Below are 9,293 nucleotides of genomic sequence, written 5' to 3'. Positions count from 1 at the left end.
TAACTTGAATTCATATTGTATTATACTGAACACGCCTGATAACACTGAGCAGTTTGACATGCCCCAACTCCATATGGCACACGAAATTCTTCAAGTAACTATTATTGCTATTTCAAATGTGTAACATTCAAAATAATTGGGTCATAGAAACTCAGACTGATTACAAATACGAAAGTCAACTAATTAATGTACCTTAAGAAGAGTATATATTAACAGGTCGAAAAAAAGTCGTACGGCAAAGGACATGTATGGTAATGATTCAGGACATTTTACACACAAGCATGGCTATTTTGTGTGGAAATACACACAATGTGCTACAGATGTAAACTGTGGACTGATGGTGACAAGTGATTACCAATATGAACAGAATTTTGAGATTTGCTCTATCTTTACTTCCCCGTTTGTGCGAAGCACAAAGAGCAACAGGATTACGAGATTTGCGAAGACGTACTATCAAGTGTACGCATGAAGCCTGAATTCTAGGAGACCGTATTTTCACCATGAAACGTAAACTTGCCGGTGCTTACTGAGGAATTGGAGAAACGACTGATTCGGCGATTGGAGGGGACAGAAGATTCAATGTAACACAGCTGTACCTAAGTTACTAGAAATTACAATAACCGGGAATCATCTTCGTTAGTGTAGATAAATTTTTTCAACGAGGATGTGGCAACCTGGTATCACACTGCGGAAAATGTGTCAGCGAGAAGGGAAATAATGAATAACTGCACAGTAAATTGCGTGGTTGCGCGTACATGCAATTAACATCGATATTATTGCCAGTAATACTATTTTTAAACTAGCAGATGAACGTACTTTCAGGATGGCGTACTGTTGCTGAAGTTTATTCGTAACTAGAAATCTCTTTATTTACTTGTTTTCTAGTTTCCTTATTTGTACAAAGTGAATAATTTTACATTTTTATTAGATATCCTGGTTCATGTTCAAAGTCGTACGTGTTGTAGGCACTTCATACAGCTTACTATTTTCGTTTTCCATTTGTTCAGATGTCTTTGACACCTATCGAATGCATATATTTACTTACACTGGCAAATAACTGACAAGCGATGTTAACAAAGGCTCACGAGGAATCACAATTATATTGCAGAAGGGAAGGGATCTGTTCTCTGATAAATTAGAGAAAGAAACTACCCTGAAAATCTCCTGGCACATTAACTGTGTGCCGGGCGTAGACTCTATCACAGAAACTTTGCCTTTCGTAGACAAATACTCAAAATTCTTTCTGGAACCATACTGAGACCCCCACCTATAGCTGTATGTGTGCTCGCCAATGCACCGCACGACGTTTGGCAAATAATTCATACGAAAACTACCTAAAAATAGATGAGAATATTACAACAGATCATGTAATTCTATTCAATACGCGACAGAGTCAACATTTTTAGGTATAATAAAGAGTTAAATTACGTTGGACGTCCTAACCGACACCGATGTAGGCTATAACAGCAAATGGTAACTGATTTGGAGTTCAATAACGGATTTTCTCTGCTGAGCAAGGATAACAGCGGAGCGGAGTTGTAAGTTTTAAAAGCCGGCCGCTGCGGCCGTGCGGTCTGGGCGCTTCAGTCTGGAACCGCGTGACCGCTCCGGTCGCAGGTTCGAATCCTGCCTCGGGCATGGATGTGTGTGATGTCCTTAGGTTAGTTAGGTTTAAGTAGTTCTGAGTTCTAGGGGACTGATGACCACAGAAGTTAAGTCCCATAGTGCTCAGAGCCATTTTTGTAAGTTAAAATAGTTATGCAAACATTATATTTATCATATTAATGTTTTCTTAATTTCGTAATAGTCTTTTTCAAAACATGTTTTTCGTTTAATTCCACATGACTGACTCAAACCTGCTATAGCGTGGTACGATTAACCAGAATCATAGTACTTCTTTTGGAATAGGTCTCTTCAGAACTCGTTTGAATGTGGAATAACAGAGAGCACGGAACCCTTGTACTGTCTGATTATCAAGTGCAGTTTCAATGGTCAGGCAACGTTTAGTGACGAGCAGGAAATTGCATTTCTTAAAACGAGCTGGATATTTTAAGAAGCAAATGATGGCACTACCCCTTCTGACGGTCAAGTCTGTCAGCATTACCGTTTCACGATATTGCGAGAATATGTTATCCAGAAGCTTAAGGTAATTTCCTGTTAGCCAACTATTGCTTCTTACACGACACAGCCACCACGTGGAAATTACGAAATGGACTCTTCTGCACGGATGGAAAGAAAGGTGAACGCGTCTGTTAGTACCCACCTTAGGATTATAGTTCATCCGTGAGAGGTAACGACTGTGAGACATCATTACACAATATGTGTTGCAACATAGACACTAACGAAGACAATAGCTGGAGAAAATCTGTTACGTCCGTACCATTATCTAGTGTACAGTAATTTCAGCCATTCGTGGTTACATGTGTGAAAATCGCGAGGAAAGAAGACTTAGTTAACCACCCTGCACCTCTTAGTTAAAAACATATCTGAGAAATCAATCAGTATACAGAGGTAGATCTTTCATACTCAATTATCTGGTGGTCCGTTAGATATTAACATTTCTCGTAAAGTGGTAGCTGTCTCTACATAAGCATACTGCACTGAGAATTTTAAGAAAATGTAACAAATCATTTCAAGTCTTCTACCTCATTATGACGACAGTATTAAAGTCACGAAAACGAAAAGACTGTAATATTCATCGTTCGAACAATGAAATAATTTTACGTTATTAGAAATTACTTTCCGCTTAAATATACACGGACATAAAAACCGGAACACAAAACATATTTAATGTAGAGTAATGAAATTACGAGAATACGTTTGTCTAAGTATCGTGATTAAGTGATTAACATTGTAATATCACATGCTAATGCAAGAGCGAGATATGCCGTTGCAGATGTGAAATAGGGGTACATTGATAACAGGCGTAACTACCAGAATGTTGAATACAAGCATACAAACGTCTATGTCTTGTGCTGTCCAGGTACCCGATGTCAGTTTGTGAGTTTGTGGGATGACGTTCCCCATGCCTGTTGCACTTGGTCGGTCATTACAAGAATGACACTGAAGTTGTCTTCCGATGATGTCCCATATGTGCTCGATTCGAGATAGGTCTGGTGAACGAGCAGGCCAAGGCATCATATCAACACACTGGAGAGCATGCTGGATTACAACAGCGGTATATAGATGAGCGTTATCGTGTTGGAAAACACCTCCTGGAATACTGTTGATTAAAGGCAGCAGTAGGTCTAATCATCAGATTGATATACAACTTTGCAGTCAGAATACGGGAGAACCAGCTTTTATCAGAAAAACGCAACAGACTTCCACCCTGCTCTCCAATGAGCTCTCGCTTGACACCACTGAAGTCGCAAATGGCGCCAGTTTGGGGTCAGAGGAATGCACAGGACAAGGCATCTGGCTCGGAGCTGTCCTTGAAGTAACAGATCTGTAACATTTCGTTGTGTCACTGTGGTGTCAAATGCTACTCAGAGTGCTGCTGCAGATGTAGGACGATGTGTCAGAGCCATACGACGACCACGAAGATCTTCCCTGCTGGTAGTGCCACAGCGCTGTGTCGAGACCGGTCTCCTTGCTACCGAACATTCACGTGACCGTTGGCGCAAGCTGTGGCGTACAATGGCTGCATTGCCGACAAATCTTTCTGCAAGTATCGCAGAAGCAAAGTCCCGCTTCCTGTAGCCCTATTACATGACCACATTCAAATTCAGTGAGTTGTTGATAATGGCGTCTTTGTCGCCTTACAGGCATTCTTGGCTAACATCAACTCACCACGTCCAGTCTCAAAGTTAACTAACGCTCATGACCGTTCCAGAGTAAACTTAAAGCAAACCAGATTTGCATCTTCATAGTGGTGTCACGAACACCTCTCCCATGGGACTGAAGCGAAAATTGAATGGACACCATCTTGCAGATGCAGAAATACACCTACCACATTCTTAGTGTTGCGATTTTTGTTTCCCTCGAGGACTGACAGAAAAATGTTGAAAAATGTATTTTCTTCAGATGGCAGCAACTGTACTACTACTCCCATGAAGGAGACAGGGACTATTTGAGAAACACACTACGTCGAGCTACTAAAGAAATCTACATCTACAATTATACTCCGCAAGCCACCCAACGGGGTGTGATGGAGGACACTTTACGTGACACTGTCATTACCTCCTTTTCCTGTTCCAGTCGCGTATGGTTCGCGGGAAGAACGACTGCCGGAAAGTCTCCATGCGAGCTCGAATCGCTCTAATTTTACATTCGTGATCTCCTCGGGAGGTATAAGTAGGGGGAAGCAATATATTAAATACCTCATCCAGAAACACACCCTCTCGAAACCTGCGATGCAGAGCGCCTCTCTTGCAGAGTCTGCCACTTGAGTTTCTTAAACATCTCCGTAACGCTATCACGCTTACCAAATAACCCTGTGACGAAACGCGCCACTCTTCTTTGGATCTTCTCTATCTCCTCCGTCAACCCTACCTGGTACGGATCCCACACTGATGAGCAATACTCAAGTATAGGTCGAACGAGTGTTTTGTAAGCCACCTCCTTTCTTGATGGACTGCATTTTCTAAGTACTCTCCCAATGAATCTCAACCTGGCACCCGTCCTACCAACAATTAATTTTATATGATCACTCCACTTCGAATCGTTCCGTAGGCATACTCCCAAATATTTTACAGAAGTAACAGTTACCAGTGTTTGTTACGCTATCATATAATCATACAATAAACGATCCTTCTTTCTATGTATTCGCAATACATTACATTTGTCTATGTTAAGGGTCAGTTGCCACTCCCTGCACCAAGTGCCTATCCGCTGCAGATCTTCCTGCATTTCGCTGCAATTTTCTAATGCTGCAACTTCTCTGTACACTACAGCATTATCCGCGAAAAGCCGCATGGAACTTCCGACACTATCTACTAGGTCATTTATATATATTGTGAAAAGCAATGGTCCCATAACACTCCCCTGTGGCACGCCAGAGGTTACTTTAACATCTGTAGACGTGTCTCCATTGAGAACAACATGCTGTGTTCTGTTTGCTAAAATCTCTTCAATGCAGCCACACAGCTGGTCTGATATTCCGTAGGCGACAGTGCGGAACTGTATCGAACGCCTTCCGGAAATCAAGGAAACTGGCGTCTATCTGGGAGCCTGTATCTAATATTTTCTGGGTCTCATGAACAAATAAAGCGAGTTGGGTCTCACCCGATCGCTATTTCCGGAATCCATGTTGATTCCTACAGAGCCGATTCTCGGTTTCCAGAAATGACATGATACGCGAGCGAAAAACATGTTCTAAAATTCTACAACAGATCAGCGATTATGCTTCCTTAGTGCCTAAAGTGCTCTAGAAGAATGCTGAAAATTCGGTGTGCACCTTTACTAATGAAGTGTACTAATCTATTAGGGCAGCTTCATGGTACTGAGGGGTGTCTTCAATATTTGATAATGGGGATTGGGCGGGGAGTACAAAATCTGTAGGGAGTCTAAGCTTCGATATCATAAGCAGGTTCAAATTCATTTAGTATCCAGTAGTTTACTAAGATGTGAAGAGACTTACAGTTGATAGGCAAACTTCTAAAGTTGCATCAATTTAGTCTTCTAAGTGAAGACCGCACCATTGATTACCAGGATAGCGCAGCGGGATGTCCTTGCGAAAGCGTTGAGAAATATTGATGGAAAAGCCGGGAAGTCAGATCACGTTTCCCATGCTGACGGAAACAATCTGTGTACAAAATACGGTCACGAGGCCCTCGGCAATGATTAATGCCCGCTGTGGTGCTCACCGTCTCGAATATTTCCTAAGCAGCCGGAACTACGAGGCTGTTGGCCGTGAGATTCAGACCAGATGCGCCTACATGTAGGCAACTGCCTCTCTGGTGACCCTGAGTGGCACCATTAGTCTATTAAATACTTTATTGTCCGCTCAGTATCGTAAAAGCTTCATAAGTCATACCCACATGGACTCGCGTTTACTTTGCTCCACAGTACCACTTATACCCATTGTTCTCCCAGGTTTAAGTATCATGTTCTCAGTAGTTGAGAAGATCCCGTTACAACGCGCCAATTGTGACTACAGGGAACTAGGTCATGCGGGAGATGTCTCGGTTCCAATGACTGCACACATAAGAAGTAATAACAGATTGACAAGAAAACCATCACACAATTGCTCCCATTCACGTACTTGAGATGATGTAATCTGTTCATTTTTAAACTTTCTTTCGCTCTAACGTATCAGCAATAAAATACAGTTGCTTGTATTCTACTTGTATGGGAAAAATGATTCAAATGGCTCTGAGCACTATGAGACTTAACATATGAGGTCATCACTCCCCTAGAACTTAGAACTACTTAAACCTAACCAACCTAAGGAGATCACACACATCTATGCCCGAGGCAGGATTCGAATCTGCGACTGTAGCGGTCGCGCGGTTCCAGACTGAAGCGCCTAGAACCGCTTTGCCACACGGCCGGCTTGTATGGAAACCAGAGTTCAGTAATAAATGTGGAAAGACGTGAAATTAAAAGGAGCAATTGAGGAGCGAGGGAGTTAAGGCTGTAACCTACGCTTCATGTTATTCATCCTCTACGTTGAGCAAGCAGTACAAGAAACCAAATACAAATTTGGTAAATGGATGGGATTTCATGAGGGAAGAAGAAAAACTTGGGAGGTTTGCTGACGACATTGTAATTTTTTCGAACAGGGCAAAAGAACTTGGAAGATTAGTTGAACGGAACGGCTAGTGTTTTGAAAAGAGGCTTTAACAAGAAAATCAGTAAAAAAATATTGAATAGCATTTAAATTAAATCGTGGTCATTGAGTCCATTAGAGTAGGAAAGAAGGTATTAAAATTGTGGATGAGTTTTATTACTTTAGTAGCGTAGTAACAAACGATGGCCTATATGCAGAGGATATAAAAGGTGGACCTGCGATAATGAAAAAAGTGATTGTGAAAAAGAGAATTATGTTCACGTCTAAAATACACCGATGGATAAAAATCGCAATATAAAAATAGTTAATGTAAAGTAATGACAGTTCGCAAATACATTTGTGTAGGTAACAGATTAGAGTGATTACTGTTGCAGGATCACAGATAAATGTACGTGCGCGATAAGCCATTGCAAATGTGAATTACAGGTACATTAATAACCGGTGTAGCCACCAGAATGGTGGATACAAGTGCACAAACGTGCATGCATTGTGTTGTATGGATGCCGGATCTCAGTTTGTGGAATGGAGTTCCATGCATGTTGCACTTAGTCGGTCAATACAGGGACAGTTAATGTTGCTTCTGGATGATTCTGGAGTTGTCTTCTAATGATGTCGCGAATGTGCTCGACTGGGGACAGATATGGTGACTGAGCAGGCCAAGACAACGTATCAACACTCTGTACAGCTGTATTGTTAGGTTACAACAAAGGTATGTGGGTCGGCGTTATCCTGTTGGAAAACGCCCCCTTGAATGCTGTTCAAGAGTGACAGTACAATAGGTCGAAGCAGCAGACTGACGTACAACTTTGCTGTCAGGGACCGTAGGACAATCAGGAGAGTGCTCCTGCTGTCATATGAAATTGCACTCCAGATCATAACTCTAGGTGCAGGTCAGTGGGTTTAAGCCACATGTAGGTTGGTTATAGACGCTGACCTGTCCTCCTCCTTAGCAAAACTGGCAATCACTGCCACCGAGGCAGAACCGGATTTCATCACAAAACACAACAGGCTTCCATTCCGCTTTGCTTGACACCACTGAAGTCGCAAATGGTGGTGATTTGGGATCAGTGGAATGTACGCTACATCGCGTCTGGCTCGGAGCTGTCCTTGAAGTAACCCACTTGCAAAGTTCATCCTGTTACTGAGGTGACAACAGCTCCTCAAATTGCCGCTGCAGATGCAGTACGATGCGCCATACGCTGAACATGATTGCCTTCCCTCTCGGTAGTGCCATGTGGCCGTCCGAAGCCCGGTCTTCTTGCGACCGTAAATTATCCACCGCTGCCAGCAATCAGCAATTATGTACTTTGGCTACATTCCTGCCAAGTCTGTCTATAGTATCGCAGAACGAACATCCAGCTTCTCGTAGCCCTATTGCACGACCTCTTTCTAGAACCACTCTTATGCGACTAGCTCGAAATTTGGACAGACATCATCTTTCAGATGTATCAACACGCCTACCAACTTTCTTTTATGTCGCATACCTCTCTTTTGGTGTTGCGATTTGTTTCCGTCAGCGTAAATTTAAGTGAAAGTATATATTCTCTGCAAATTTGGAGGGCATAATTGTGTGAAAGTGAAACGTGAAATATAAGCAGTACAGACAAGTACAGAACACAAGCTCTTCAAATACGGTGGTACTGAAGAAAGTTGAAGAGTGGATGGATAGATTGAACAACTAATGAAGAGATACTGAGTGGAACTAATGAGAAGAGAGCGTTATGGTAAGTGATACTTAGGAGTAATGAGGTGACAGGACACGTCCCGAGGCTTTGGTTATGGAGGGAAAAGTAAAGCTTACACAGTTCAACCATTACTCAATGGCTGAACTGCGTAAGCATTAACTTGAACACGAACAACTGCTACAATTCCGCACTCCATTGATAATGAATCTGATCTGCGTTGTGACTATAAATGTCATATTAAAGCAACTTAATTCTACGACTGATTTCTGCTCTATCTAACCCAATATAACACAGTCGTTGCGTGCACCCACCACATGGAGGACAACCTGTTGAATGACTTTTCTGTAATTGTTTTGATATGTTGATTAAACTTCAATTGGTGGTCCTCATATATGTCCAACTATCTTGTAATGATGTTTATTTCTAGACTATTTACGTCTACAGAATGAAATTTTCAGTCTGCAGCGGAATGTGCGCTGATATGAAACCTCGCGACACATTAAAACTTTGCGCTGGATCGAGACTCGAACTCGGGGCCTTTGCCTTTCGCGAGCAACTGCTCTACCATCTGAGATAGCCAAGCACCCGTCCACACAGCTTCAGTCCTCCAGTACCTCGTCGTCTACATTCCAAACTTCACAGAAGCTCTCCTGGAGACCTTGCAGAACTAACACTCCTGAAAGCACTCATTTCTCCTAGGAGTGCTAGTTCTGCAAGGTCTGCAGGAGGACTTTGTGAAGTTTGGAAGGTAGGAGACGACGTACTGGCACTATTTCCATCTAGTTGAATACTTTGTAAGATTCCCTTCAGCACAAAGTAGACTGGTGGGTCTGCTTCTGGTGTACCAGATGGTTATAGTTTGTATTACTGCCGAC

This window comes from Schistocerca serialis, chromosome 9 (assembly GCF_023864345.2).
Source record: "Schistocerca serialis cubense isolate TAMUIC-IGC-003099 chromosome 9, iqSchSeri2.2, whole genome shotgun sequence".
In the NCBI taxonomy this organism is placed as follows: domain Eukaryota; kingdom Metazoa; phylum Arthropoda; class Insecta; order Orthoptera; family Acrididae; genus Schistocerca; species Schistocerca serialis.
The sequence above is the reverse complement of the archived record's forward strand: the minus strand, read 5'-3'. Positions refer to the sequence as shown.